General features: G+C 44.7%; 1 long non-coding RNA gene across 1 annotated transcript; it reads left to right on the plus strand.

The window, feature by feature from the left end:
• Positions 1–13834: 13834 nt before the first annotated feature.
• Positions 13835–15225, plus strand: LOC119320969. The gene is made up of 2 exons (XR_005155077.1): positions 13835–14595; positions 14754–15225. It is a non-coding gene; the product is annotated as an uncharacterized LOC119320969 (long non-coding RNA).
• The last annotated feature ends 600 nt before the right edge of the window (positions 15226–15825 follow it).

A 15825-nucleotide genomic window follows, 5' to 3' on the forward strand; every position in this document is an offset into this window, starting at 1 on the left:
AGTAGGAGTTCAGGATCATTTTGTTGATCATTGCTAGCTTCATGACCGTTCCGTTGCTTCTCTTCTCGCTCTTATTTGCGTATGTTAGCCACCATATCATGCTTAGTCGCTGCTGCAACCTCATCACTTTACCCCTTCCTTACCCATTAAGCTTTGATAGTCTTGATACCCATGGTAATGGGATTGCTGAGTCCTCGTGGCTCACAGATTACTACAACAATAGTTGCAGGTACAGGTTACGCGATGATCATGACGCGAGAGCGATGTTTGCTTGTCTTGGAGTTCTTCTTCTGCTTCTTCTTCGATCAGGGGATAGTTTCCAGGTCGGCAGCCTGGGCTAGCAGGGTGAATGTCGTTTGAGTTTCTGTTTGTGTTTCATCCGTAGTCGGATGTTGATCTTATGTATGATGATGATGTATTCATGTGGCTTTGTATGCCTCTTGTATGTATCCCCATATATTATGTAATGTTGATGTAATGATATCCACCTTGCAAAAGCGTTTCAATATGCGGTTCTATCCTTGGTGGGACCTTCTAGTCTCTTTAGGATAGTATCGCATATTGGGCGTGACACCCTCCCTTTAGTTGTAGTCCCATTATGGCTGGTGTACTTGCACTCAAGTTACAACACTTACGGTTGCAACCTCCTTGAAAACTTGCAGTGCAGTCCCTCAAAAACTTAATAACTTGCGAAGTCTCCTTAATAAGCTATTTCCACATGGTAGAAAAACACAAAAGTAAAAAAAATAAAATAAGAAGTGGACACAACACAAACAGATAAAAAATATATGAAATTCTCCCTCGAAGAAATGGACCGTACAAAAAGTGGTCCTTCTGTCTCATCCGCTCTTCCTCTCGTGCCTCGGAAAGTAAAAAATGAAAAGACGCAAAAAAACAACATAGAAACATAAAAAATGCCCGGTGCACTAAGAAAAAGAGCCGGGACAAAAAATATATCATTGTATGGAAATTCTCCTCGCACTAAGAAAAAAGAGTCGGGACACACAAAAAATACGGTTGTCAACTCCATCCCCGTGCACTAAGAAAAAGAAAACGGTCGATGTGCCTTCTCGGGATCTCACCCTGTCGTGTGAAATCGAGGAAGCTTGAGCCGGCCTACGCGAATCTTGAGGTGCCCATCCAATGGCCACTTACGGTTAAGAAAAGTAACAAAGTCGGTGAAAATAAATACAAGATGCATAAAGCAAAAGTTTTTTTTTTCGAATACTAATTTTAAAATAAAAACTATCAATATGTCATAAAAGATAAACTATACATATGTTGTACAAGGGTTGCACACCGTTGATGTGTGAATCACCCATACAAATAAGAATGCACAACCTATAATTTTTCCAAAAAAACAAAATTGACAAAATGTCAAACAACGGGCAAAGAACCTCCCAATTTCAACAGGAACCTTCCCCAGGAGAAATGGACAACAGAAAAAAAAACTGTATAGAAAGGAGAGGCGTAAAAAAAGAGAGTACGAGGCCAACAACAGTAAGCCTGGCCTGGTAAAATAGTAAAAAAAAGCCTATAAAAATGAACGGGCCGTGCTCCTAACAGTTGGACACCATCTGCTTCGGCCGCACGCCACAAGTCTGCACGTTTCTCGTCTGGCACGAATCATTACGTACTAGCAAATCGGACGGTTAATCTCGTGAATGAGACCAAATTAGTACTCCCTCTGTCCAAAAAAACTTGTCATCAAAATGGACAAAAAGAATGTATTTAGAACTAAAATACATCTAGATACATTTTTATTTATTTATTTTGATAAGTATTTTCGGATGGAGGGAGTACTAAGCTAACGAAGAAACAGCAAAATCACTAAAACATTGTATCAGATCAACCGGATTCCTTTGATTTGGTTCCCTAATTCCTGGCAAAAGGTGTGGATCCTTCAGGAATTCACACAAAACGCAATATATGTGGAACGAATCTGAAGTGAATCAACGGCCAAATCTGGCGGCAGCGGAACTGACTTGGCGAAGCGATACCAACTGGTCACGTACAACATCATACGGGATTAACTGAAAACAGTTTTGTGAGCATCTAGGATCTTCTGTACAGCTTCGGGCTCTGGAGCAAACACCGAGGAGTAATCTAACAAAGCTGGTGACATGATCAACAGCTGCATTATGTAACAATCCCTACTATTTTTTTTCTTTTAACATGGTCCTTCTTTCCTCCTCTTTTCACATGGAGGTAAGAAGATTTACTCGGACACACCCGTTCATTGGCTAGATTGTGTCTTGCATCTTAGGGGCTCCCTTCACGCCCGCGAGCTTAGCCCATGAGCTCCTTAATGTTGGTGGAGGTGAGGCGATGTTGCGACTCCCTTTGCATGCTTGGCCATGGTAAGGAGGGCAAACTTTGTCATGACATAGACATGATAGAGTCATAAAGGCGTCACAACCTCGTGCGCGAGGCTTGTCCAAGGCACAAAGGGTGAACTAATTTGCCACAACTTCGAAGGACCAATGTGGTTTTGAGTTGGTGGAGCTGAGCGATGTCACATCATCAGGGATTTACACGACTCTGAACGGAGTAGACCTAAGGAGGCGTAGCTCTTTGTATAGATGCGCGGTGTCGAGGATCCTCCTGACTTCGAGGAGAGCGTCTTCAAGGATTCACGATGACTCCAACCTTGGTGAAGATGAGCGACATTGCAATGTCAAGGATACGCAACGACTCTAAGCTTGGTGAAGAAAAGCGGGGTCGCAACGTTGAGGATCCACGCGACTCTGAGCGGAGTGGCGTCGAGGACCATCAGCGACTCCGATGGGAGCGGCTTCAATGATCTGCAGCGACTTCGAGCTTGGTGAAGATGTTTGCGCTCGCGGCGTGGAGGATCTATGCGGCTCCGAAGGGGAGCGAATTCAAGGATCCACGAGGACTCCGAGGTGCCTTCGAGGAGTCTTCACCTTCCGGCATCGACACGCCTTACCTTTCGTTACCTTCGGATTTTGGTGGAACTTGATTTAGGCGGGGCCATCTAGCTTCATGGGTTGATGACCTTTCACACGGCAAGGATTCCCCATGGTTGGTGCGAGTGTTGATGTTTAAGAATCAACTATTGATAGGGGGTATCCATAGCAATATGTTTAGTGATTAGTATGCGAGGGTGTGTACAAGGACCTTATATAGAAGGTCGTCGTACATGCGACAAAGTGACACAAAGATGTTTTTTTAGTAGGTTCATTCGGCTGGTCAGAGTGCGACCTACATTCTGTGAGGAGAATCAATAAGAGTGGTGCTCGGCGCATGGAACACTTGGAGTGTTGCCAATTTCGAAGTCCCATGACTCTTGACTCCTCCTCTTGAGTTTATTCAAATGGGAGTAAATGATTTAGATGCCAATGGTGGGTGGGGGGGGGCTATATAGTCGGGTCCTTGACAAATGATCAAGGCTACCCTTGAGGCAAGGAGGTGGGAAGGTAGGACCAGGTAATTTTTCATCCTTTCGCCCATATGCCTCTAGTTGGGCTAGGAGGTGGGTTGTGCACACTAATGGATGAATCCCTACACTATTTGAAGGCTTCCTTGTTGGGGCTTCTACTTATTTGCTCCTTTGCCTCCATCTTTCACTTATTATTTTAAGTGGTCTTCTTTCTTTGACTTATTGACCATGAAGGTTTTCTTGAACTTTCGTTGACCGACCAAAGTGGCTTGCTTAGAACCATGGGGGCTTTCCTGGACCATTGTTGACCTCCTTGAATTATGTTGAGAAAGTATATTGGTTATGTTCAAAGTGATATTGATTATGTTGAAAGTGATGTTGATTATTAACCTTTTCCCCTAGATTCATCATCGTCGACGAGGATATGAACCTAGGGCCACCTTTACCCTAGATGCAACAAAACAGAAAGATCATATACCAAACCATCATCTTATGAATATTAAACAACAATATCAAGACCATAATATCAACCATCGTAACAACAAGATCATAATATGAACCATCATCAAAACAACAGGATCATATAGTGAACCATCATCCTATGAATATCAAACAACAATATAAAGACCATAATATCAACCATCATAATAGAAAGATTATAATATCAATCATCATAACACCAAGACATAACAAGCGCATAATTATCTTAGTGTTATCTTGCAAGGATAATAAACCAGTGCTTATAGTACCATAACAGCAAGAACACAACATGAGTTTCTTGCATATATGTTATTATTCCTATTCCTTCCTATGGAAGCAAGGATTTGTTGGCCAGTAGACAGCACGATGAAGCATTCATCCACACTTGCAATGGCACACAACATAGGTCAGAAACAAGGCATGTAGTAGTAAGGCTGCAATACACATAGGTCAGAAACACCATAGTTCAGAAATCTCCTATGAATGGTCTACACCCATTCAAAAATCCTTCTTTGCAAGCATTCAAATAGATGAACATCCCATGGAACCTTGGATTCTTGCTTGGATGCTCTTTTAGAAACTTAGTAGCGACAATGCATCTACTACGTGGATTTGTATCGAAGACAACGTGCAAGCAATCCCTGATCCTAGTGTATTGCCCCCTCTGATCTCCTTGCATAATCTTAATAGCTTTGTTCTTAGGCATATAGACCATATGAGTGGAGATGTCAACTCCATACTTGCTCTTCGGATTTTGCACAATTGTAGTTATTGGTGTGTCAAGGTCTATTCTAATTGTCTCTAAAACCTCATGTGTAACCCACTTTGTAATCACCTTGGTGCTCTCTGCTACTACTTGACATGCGTGCACCAAATTTGTTTTCCTAATGCATAAATTCCTCTCATTTCTACCATAGATGCTACAATGAAGAAAGGACAGTCTTCATGTGTGCGCACAACTATAATTCTGACATTTCAGTTCCTATGAAACTCATAGTTTTTGTTCTGTGATATATGAAGTGTGAGAAGTGCCCTCTAAATTGGTGCACATAATCAAAACATAGTTTCTTAGCAAATTGTAGCTCTGGGCTGTGTCTATCCTCAGGATACCAGATCCTTGGTTTGGTTTTTTGGCCCTACTCTTCTTGCCAAGCATAAATGCTAGGGGTACAGCCCCATCATGTTCCTCCTCCTTCAAACCAGTAGGATTTGGGTCCTCATGAGATGATGGTACCCACACATCCTTAAATTCTTGCTCCAGACGAGCATGTGATCTTGTGGTTGGACCTTTTCTTACTCTCAACTTGTTCCTTTGTTGCCCCTCTAGTACAACATCCTCTTCCAACTCCTCATTCTATTCCAACTCCTCATCCTCTCCATGCTCCTCTTGTACTTCCTTTCTAGCTCATAAAGTTCTTCAACATCAGTGCCACTTTCAAAGTGAAAAAGTGGCTCCTCTCTCTGCCTCCTCATCTCATCCATCCTAGCTCTAATATCCTCCTCTTCCTGCAAGCAGAGTCATCTTCAGTTAGTAGGACATGAATTTTTCTTTTGACTGTCTTTACCCTCTCAAAATTCTTCTGATGCTTCTTGAACATCTGAATTTTAGTTCTCCTATTAAGCTCCATAATCATTTCCAACTCCTCTTGCTCCATATCAACATCTCCTACATTGCCTAGTTCCATATCTAAATTATGGCTAAACAAATGTGTGCTATGTTGCGTGGAGGAAAACTGGATTGGCTTTGGTTCCTCAACTTGTGCAACTCTCTTTGATATTTTGGATGGTGACTTGTAAAACACACCAACACCACTCACCTCATATACAATGGTCTCCCTAACATTGCCTAGAGGAACACACTGATCACTGCTACTTGTGAGTTGCGTTAGGATTTCCCCGAAGAGGAGGGGATGATGCAGTACAATAGAGATAAATATTTCCCTTAGTTATGAAACCAAGATTGTAAATGCAGTAGGAGAACCAAGCAACACTATGTAAACAACACCAGCACACAAACAACAAATACTTGCAACCCAACACGTAGAGGGGTTGTCAGTCCCTCAACGGTTACGAGCAAGATTAAATTGTATGGGATTTGATAGATAGATCTAACTAAAATACAAAATAAAATAAATAAAGGAAAATTGCAGCAAGGGATTTTTAGGATTTTTATATGATAAAAGATAGAACTGGGGGCCATAGTTTTCACTAGAGGCTTCTCTCGAGAAAATAGCAAACGATGGGCAGACAAATTACTGTTGACCAATTGATAGAAAAGCAAATAATTATTCAGTTATCCAAGGCAATGATCAAATATATAGGCATTATGTTCAAGATTACTAAACCAGAACGATTCTGCATCTACTACTATTACTCCACACAATGAATGCTATCCAACATGCATCTAGTGTATTAAGTTCATGGAAACACAAAGTAATGCATTATGCAAGATGACATGATGTAGACAAGATAAACTCATGTATGAATAAACCCCATCATTCTACCCTTAATAGCAATGATACATGTGTGTCATGTCTCTTTCTGTCACTGAGATTGAGCACCGCAAGATCGAACCCATTAGAAAGCACCTCTTCCCATGGCAAGATAAATCAATCTAGTTGGCCAAACCAAACCAATAAATCGGAGAAGAAATAAGAAGCTATATTAATCATGCATAAAAGAGTTCAGAGAAAACTCAAATGATATTCTTGGATAGATCTGATCATAAACTCACAATTCATCGAATCTCAACAAACACAGTGCAAAAAGTCATTACATCAAATAGATCTTCAAGAACACCGAGGAGAACATTGTATTGATGATCAAAAAGAGAGGAGAAGCCATCTAGCTACTAACTATGGACCCGTAGGTCTGTGGTAAACTAATCATGCATCATTGGAGGGGCATCAAGGTTGATGAAGAACCCCTCCGTGATTGATTCCCCCTCCAGCAGAGTGCCAAAAAAGATCCCCATATTGGATCTCTCGAGAACAGTGGCTTGCGGCGGTGGAAAAAGTATTTCGTGGACTCCCCTGTTGGTTTCCTGATTTATGGGTATTTATAGAGGCGGAGTTAGGTCAAATGAAGCCACATGGGCCCATAACCCATCAGGGCGTGCCTGCCCCCCCGGGCGCGCCTGCCCCCCCCGGCGCGCCCTGGTGGGTCGTGGGCCCATGCTCCCACATATGGTGTTCACGTGAAGCTTCTAGTGTCCCTTATGTCCAGAAAAATCCCCGAAAAGTTTCGTGGCATTTGGACTTCGTTTGGTACTGATATTCTGCGAAACCAAAACAAGCAAAAAATAACAACTGGCACTGGGCACTAAGTTAATAGTTTAGTCCCCAAAAATTATATAAAGTTGCTTGTAAATGTATATAAACATCCAAGATTAATACTGTAATAGCATGGAACAATAAAATAATTATAGATACGTTGGAGATGTATCAATCACAAACATAACCAAGTTTAAATTTACAGGTCTGGGCTCACTACCTATCGTGGGTATAAGTCTGACAGTAGTGTGTAGGGGTACAGATTAGAGGGCAGAGCCTAGATACAACACAGTTGTTACACTCAGATTTACGAGTTCAGGCCCCTCGCGGTGGAGGTAATGGCCCTACATCTCGGTGCTCTGGAGCTGTTGATTGAGTGTATTATTTACAAGAGGTGCGAACCCTTGTTGTGGAGCCAAGGGGTGGCTTATATAGAATCTGCTAGGTCCCCATGAATGCCGCCACAATTGAGGGTTAAAGAGAGGGTTTAAGGCGCCAGTTACTGGTAACAGACATACTAATTACACTTGATGAGGGTGGACGTATGTCCTGGCCGTTGCGATCCTGAGAGCCTCCTAGTCTTCTCTATCCGATTGACGTTAGATACTCCGAGTGAAATAAGCTGGTCGAGTGAAGGGTATCTATTCTGAGTGGTTGTTGGCTTCCGAGTGACCTTCGGGCTGTAGAACATCTGAATGCTGATCTGGCCCAGGGGCCTAGTACACAGTGTGTGGTGCCTTAGGTCTGTAGGTCAGGCCTGTTACCCTATCCCTAGCATATGTCCTCGTCATTAGCTCCCGAATCCGTCGAGGTTAAGCGGGCCGAGTTGAGGTGAATTCCCAGTTGAGTTGAGTGCTATGGAGGCGCTCATGAACTCCCCCTGGTCATTCAGTGGCCTTATCTCCGCTTGCTGCCTTGACGGATTCCGGACTACATGATGTCCAAGTGAAATGAGCCATTCGCGCATCGGGTGGCGGATAGACCCGAGCGTTTTTGGAAGGGTTTTAAAGGTCTAGCAATCGGATTGCTGGATCCCAAATTTTGCGGGATTTGAAATCAGAGATGTGTGTGTGTGTGCAAACGGTTGCGACACGGTGAGTGGGGAAAGTGGGGTGTGACGCCTTGATTTTTGCCCCACTTTTCACCACGTACTGCAGGATCCCCGCCAACGAGATTTGTGGAGATTTGCGGGCCCGACATCTGAAGTTGGAGAGTCCGGCGATATAAAAGGCCGCCACGACGGAGACATTGGTACAACAAGGTGCTATAGAAATAGTTTTTAACCCCTTTCCGCGACGACGTTCTGAACCGTCACCAATGAGTTACTGCAATAGGGGGGTCCTTCTCACACGACCCAGAAACCATCACGGATGTGCCTTTCTGACACACACGCTCGACAAAATGAGGTCGTGTGCGATAGGTGAGCGATCAAATACGGTTATATGTACAATAGTGCTAAAAAATACATACAATTATACAGGTGAAATCATTTCCGGTCGTAAGTACATCCCACACAGTCAGTCCCCGCTAAACGTTTCCGTTCGTATATACATCCCACACAATTGCTCCAAGGAAAATGCTTCTGTTCGCAGGTACATCACACACAATTTTTCCCATTAAATCGTTTGTGATAGCGTTGCCATTGCACATGATATTAACAATTTTATCGTTTGCGTTACTGAATGCATCACATATGGTGCGTAGAAGAAACTGTGTGGCAAAGGCTGTCCATCACACACACTTTTTATGTGGTAAACGTTTACGCAAGGTGGCCTAACACAAACTGTTTTCAAGAGGATGTCGGGTGTGATTGTTCATTGATCCAACATGGTTTATTCCTAGGAACTGTGTGCGTTGCCTAAGGTCATCGCCCATGGTGTTTTCTCAAACCGTTTGCAATAGAAAAACCCAATTAGCATGCTAATTGGCCATTAGCAGGCTAATTACCCTATTATTAATAATCCATTTATTACTCTAATTGACATTTCATATTAAGCACACAATATATTTCATTTCCATATTAGGGAAGCAGGATTTCATAATTGAAATACATCAGAGTACAACATCATATAGCTTCAGCACTCATCTACCCCATTACACAACTGCACCAGCACCAAGTTTCACATGAAACATCTACAACCTTTCGAAATTAGCATCATAGACAGAACATAGACAAAAGAATCTCATCTGGAAAACTGCTGAAGCAGAAGGCGAATATTGAGCCTTCATTGATGTTGAAGGTCTTTGCAACTTTAGGCTAGTGCCTGTGGATGATTGACCATCCATTCTTCGTCCTCTTCAGGAACACTTCAATATTGAACCGTGGTGTTGTATGAAAACCTTCTTCGCCTCCTGACCATACAAGTGGTTTGAGACGTAATCATCAGTGAACAGCTTTGGAAAGACCTGAAAATAAGGATATTCATAAATATCTTCTCCAAATTTGAAATGGCACAAAGGAATTAAAAAGACAAGGTATAACAGTTAGTACCATCCCATAGTGAACTGACGTCTTCTTCATTGTGTAGACAAAGATCTAGTTGTTTCTTTTCGCTAATTTCTTTATCGTAACAATCTTTCTAAGTGTCATGACTTGACTGATATTAATGGACAACTCATTTCCACATATGCAAAAAGGGTCAAAACCTCTGACAGCAGGACCTACATGTGCAAGACCAAATTGTTAAAAACCTAATATTTAAAAATAAGAAGTGGAAAGGTGTATTATTAACTGCAACATGCCTAATATTTTAAAACAAGCAAACATAGTCATTCAAACTTGTATTGTGCAGGTCTAAGTACACTAGTTATTTGCCCTGTTTGGATCCATGAGTTAGAGTTAGTTTGAGCTAGTTTGGGCTCAAATAGCCCTAAAGTATCCAAACATGAGGGCTAGTTTGAGCTAGTTGCTCAAACCCACCCAAAACAACTATCCCACCCAAGAGGTGCTGATTGGGGCTAGTTCTCCTAGTGCATTTATTGTCAATCTAACACTGTTATCCAAACACCTCTTTGGCTAGAGTTAGTTCAGGGTTAGTCATTGTTGAGTATCATTGTTATTTAGGAAACGTAGGATAGTGTGGGATTTATTCTACCTTGACTTGTACTCCAAGATGACCATGTACTCCTATATATATGCCCACGAGGTTCAAGCAATACAATCAACTATTCCACCAATCCCTCTCTCTCCCTTTTAACTGTCATTAGCTAGATACTAACTCTAACCTCTAGCTAAGTTAGAGTATCCAAATAGTGCCATTGTTAAATCAAATGGAAAGGCGTGTTCAATACTCCCTCTGGTCCTTTTTACTCTACATATAAGAATTGTCTGAAGTCAAACTTCATAAAGTTTGACCTTATTTATATGAAAATATCAACATCTAGCATGCTAAAGTTATACAATATGAAAATTTAAGTCATGACACATGTACTGATATTTATTTCATATTGTGAATGTTGGTATTTGTTCTATAAAGTTGGTCAAACTTTAAGAGGCTTGACTTTAGACAAATCTTATATGCAAACTAAAAAGATTCGGAGGGAGTACAACATGCTTAACAGCAACCAAATATAGTCATTCATAGAGCTATTGTTAAATTTGGTATTGATGAAATTGAACTTCATAATTCATACTAGCACATATAGAACACCACACTGTTAATTGCTGGAATAAATAAGGCATACTACGAACATCCAAAGATGTCAATTGAAACTGGACATATGCTAACTACAAACAACCGAACAACAATAAACCATAGAAATAAACAAGGCGTAATGCAAACAACCCAATATAGCAATACATATTGGACAAGTTCTCACTACAAAAGGGGTTTGAGAAAACAAATCATGGGTTTCCTCACTTGTTACAGATTGGCTCCTCCTCGTGGTCACCGTCAATGAGGTCTGACTTGCCAGTTGAGGATCCCAGGCAGCGTCACAAAACATGTCCTTTAGAAATGACAAAAGGGGCTCCATGGCGATGACGGATGGCAAATTGTTCATAATGAGCCACATGAGATCAGCGGTAGGGCCATCGATGAGATCGACGGATGTCGAACCCGAAGGGTTGGGGGTGGGCAACTTATCCTGTGACATAACCCGCGTCAAGCCGTCGGTGTCAATGACCTCGATGTCGTAGCCGGTGTCCGCGACATGCCAGCATACTCTAGCCCGCTGATTGAAAGGCTTAATCCAGGTCCAGTCATCGTCGTCAGCTTCCTCGGTGGCCACCTCACTGATGCGGGCGAAGAGGCCGCGGTAAAGCTCTTTTGGGCCATTCGCTCCTCGAGCTCCCCGGGAAGCGTAGACGGGCTTAGGATGCGATGCTCTAGAGTGGGGGAGGGGGTGGGAATCTCTGGGAAAGGGGGCATTTCACAGGCGTCATCTAAGAAACTCAGGGCAGCGAGGGTATGTATATCAGTGGGTAAACTGCACGGGCAGACCGGCAGAGCTTGACGATGGAGGCGGCGGTGGCGACCTAGCTAGGTTTGGAGCAAGGGAGGGGTGATGTGTATGTGTGTGAGCGGGGGATTTGGGGTGTGTGTGTAGGGGGTCCAAGGTGGTGTTTGAGGAAATGCCGCGGGTCCTGAAAATTTTACTAGGCGTGAGTAAAATGGCTGGGCTACCGAAAATTTGGATCAAGGGATTGAAGCAGAGCGAGGCGGGAGTAACGAACATCACACATGGTTAAAACATATCGATCGTGTGCTATCAAACATAAAAACACTCCAGTCGAGCAGATATTTTTAAGATTGCGAGGGATGGAGGCGGGAGTAAAATGGCGGGGCTACAGAAAATTTGGATCTATTGATTAAAGCAGAGCGGGAGTAACAGACATCGCACACGGTCCAGACATACTAATCGTGTGCTATCAAACAGAAAAACCATCTACGAGGACGCGGGTAAATATTTTCGAGATTGTGAGGGAGTAGATATTTTCGAGAGGGGAAGGGAAGCCTTGTGGAGCCCAATCTACTGTGATCATGTGGGTGACAGGGGTAGGGGCGCGACACACGGATAGTCCTAGGGAACCTTGTCTATTTCGTACCCGGTCGCAGACGGTTGTTGCGTCAGACTCAGCTTGCTGTTTATAAATTTGGCCAAAAAATGTGGGAAAGGGTTAGAACATGAACACACTTGCATTTGGACCAAATATATGTATGAAAAGGGTGGTTTGATGTTCAAATACCCAATGCAAAACTTTGATGTGGCACTTGTCGCACAAAGCGCTCATTATTATTGCCATCCCCCCTCCTCTCCGCACACACTTCGTGTTTCCGGGAGGGGAATCCTAGCTATGAACGCATGCCCCCAAATAGCTAGGTCTGACATCTCACCGTACTGTAACACAAAACCGAAAGGAGTACATCAACCCCCTTCCCCCTTTGCTTCCGATCAAATGTGGACCATGTGCGGGCCCACAGATGTGTTCTTCTAGCGTTACCAAATCAAAAATTTGATGTGGCACATGTGCATCGTAAATTAACAGGGCATCCCCGACCCCACGGAGGTTCATCTAGTATGAAGTAGTACTATGCCACCCCCACACACTTTGAGTCGGTGGGAGGGGCCGGGCATCTCACCAAGGCGTATTGTAAGACTGACCAAGAAGAATCACCACCTTGGTCGTATAACCTCTCTTGTTTGTTGGGTCAAAGTCATGCATTGACGTTCCACATGAGGCCCCACAAAATAGGATAGCTTGTCACCAATAACCACGCGAGGGAGTGCCGGAAGGCAACCACTGTTTGCATGTGACGCAACATATGTATGAAGTGTCATGTGGTGTTTGAATATACCCAATGCACAACATTGATGTGGCCGCGTGCTTTTGGAACCGGAAAGTCCCCACACGGAGCGAGGGTATATATAGGGATTCATGTGTATGCAAGCCCTCAAACTCAGGTATTGAATCTCACCATGATCGACATATGACTATACGGTAACGCGGACCAAGAGAAGAAGAATCCACCGTGGTAACCTAGCTCTCTCGTGTTGTTGGTCGAAGTGATGGACGTCTACACATGCACATGAATATATAGGCCGTCGATGATAACCAAGCGAGGGAGAGTGTCCAAACACAACCACTACATGTATATATGTGCCCCAAACATATGTATATATGGACATGCGTGATGCATGCATATATGTTTGAATACCAAAAGCACAATATTTTGATGTGGCCCATGCATACGTCAAAAAACGCATAGTCCCCACACAGATCTGGTTCATGATGCGTCACGTGCTCGCCCCCCACTTTGACCTGGTGGTAGGGATTCGTGCATACACGTGCGCGCGAAGTATATAGTTCCATGTACCGAACCGTATAAGACGAACCAAAATTTAATCCACTCCTAATTATAAGTCAAATTAACCTCTATCGCTGTCGGTCGAAGTGATTGAACAAGCGGGCACGCATAGATGGACGAAGCATCTCGCTGAGAACCCCGTGAGTGAGTGCTAGAGGAAAACGTCTATCGCTTGCTTGTGGGCCAAACACATGTATGAAGATGTGTGGTTGTGATGTTTGAATACCTAACACCCCTTAAGACCTTATTCTGCTAACACCAGATCTTATTTTGCTAACACCCCGACCACAGCCACCTACCGACGAAAAAAAGCTTCACCCCGGCCGAAGCCCACCTGCCCACCATCACTCTCCATCTCCTCGTGCCCCCTCCCCCACCACCGCACCACCTCCGTTCCCCCACCAACGAACCACCTCCACCACCTCACCACCTCCCTCCCCTCGCCAGCGAGCCACCCCGCCCCACCCTACCGGTGGCCTTCCTCCCATCGCCGACGAGCCACCCAGGCCCCGACGACTTTCCCGCATGAGCCGGCGCCGGATCCAGGCCTCGGCGGGCCCCGACGACATCCAGGCGCCGGATCCAGGCCACGACGGGCCCCTGCGACGCCCCGCTGCAGGAGCCAGGCCGCGACGGCCCCCCGAGCCGCCGCCCCACCTGCTCCCCCCGAGCCGCCGCCCCACCTCCGCAACCCACCCTTCCCTTCCCGGCCTCCTTCTACCTCCGCCATCATGCCGGCCCGCCCAGACCCGCCGCCATCCTCGAGCAGTGCGCCGCGAGCCCTGGAGCAGTGCACCGCGAGCCCTCTAGTAGCTCATCCATGGGCGCCGACAATTTTTTTGGCTTCTGCAGTTCGATACCCCCTGCGTGCAGCTCGGGCGCGAGCATGATGTGGTTCGGTGCAGTCCATTTGGTCCGACGCCACCAGCCGCGGCCACCAGCCTCCCCATCTTGCAACTCTCTTTCTCTGCTCTGTGGCAGTCCCCTGTCGAGCAGCAGCTAGAAAACAGTGTCGCCATGTTGTTCGGTACCAAACGCCACGCAGTTGGTTCCTGCATCAGCTTGTAGTAATTTGTGAAGATTGCACCGCCCGTGATGGTTCCTGCATCAGCTTGCAGTGCACATTGCGTAGGTGTGTTCTGCATCGTGTGTTCTGATCCGGTTCTCTAGTGAAGCACTTCAGCTCGGATGGCTGTGTGATGCCGTCAATTTCTTTTGTACTAGCTGATTTTGTGTAGGTTATTTTGTGTTGCTGCATGGTTGTGTTGAAAGAGTTCACTCTCCGTGCAGCTTATTCGGCGGGGCGTGTGGTTCGTCTGAGCTCGGCGTGCAGTGCGTAACACAAGTCGTCATGCAGTGCTAGATCCGCCTCCCCCTGTTTGCAGCTCCTTTCAATATTTTTTGCAGCTCACTGAGTATTCTTTTGCAGTTTGTTATGAAAATCCAATGGCGCTGGCCGCGCCACGCCTTTTCCTGTTGCTTCATCTGAGGAGAGGACGGCCTCCTCTCCCTGCCATGTCAAGATCCGACCTCCACTACCTGCGCCCGGAGTGCAAACTCCCTTCGGCGAGGAGCGAGGTCCACAACAAGTCCATCCCGGCGGGTTGACGGGGTCGGTCAGTATCGGATTCCTGGCAACCGTGCAGTTTGGTGTATTTTTATGCCTCAACCGTGCAACTGACTGGGTGCTCCCAGTGAGGTTCTGTGGTTTTGGGTGTTCAGTGTGCTCCTAATCACCCATGTAGTTCATTTTTACTGTACATTTTGCATTGTTTTGCTTGTGTGGTGCAATTATCTTTTGGGTCTAGTACAGTGCGATGCTGGGAAGATGTGGGCGACGAGGCATGCAGTTCCCTAGCGTGAACATGTTCGAGGATGTGGATTTTGTTTTTGCAGTTTGTTGTTCCTATTTGAGTAGTCCAAAAAGCGTGTTTTATGTGATGTGGGATGTACGGTTGTATGCAATTGTAATTGTGAACTCCGCCCCACCTCGTCTCATGTGGTTAACTTTAGTTTGTGACGTGGTTCACTTCCCCTCAATTGTGAATTACACTCGCCTCATGCAGTTCTCGGATGTGGTTCACTTTCGGGAGTAATGAGGTTCACTTGCACACAGCATGAAAGTGCGATTTTTTTTAGCAAAACAACAAAAAAGTAATGCGGTTAGCTTTGATATATGTCGCGATTCACTTCCCTCGTCCCTGCGGTCCGTTCTCGGTCATAAAAAATGTTGAAAAAAAGATGTCAAAAACTCGGCTGAGAAAAATTTACATCCGACAAAAGAAATAATGAAGTTCACTTGACTGTCTGATGCAGTGCGGTGTCTGTCTGAAGAAGTGCGCTCATCTGTCTGATGCAGTTT

Source organism: Triticum dicoccoides, chromosome 1B (assembly GCF_002162155.2).
Source record: "Triticum dicoccoides isolate Atlit2015 ecotype Zavitan chromosome 1B, WEW_v2.0, whole genome shotgun sequence".
NCBI lineage: Eukaryota > Viridiplantae > Streptophyta > Magnoliopsida > Poales > Poaceae > Triticum > Triticum dicoccoides.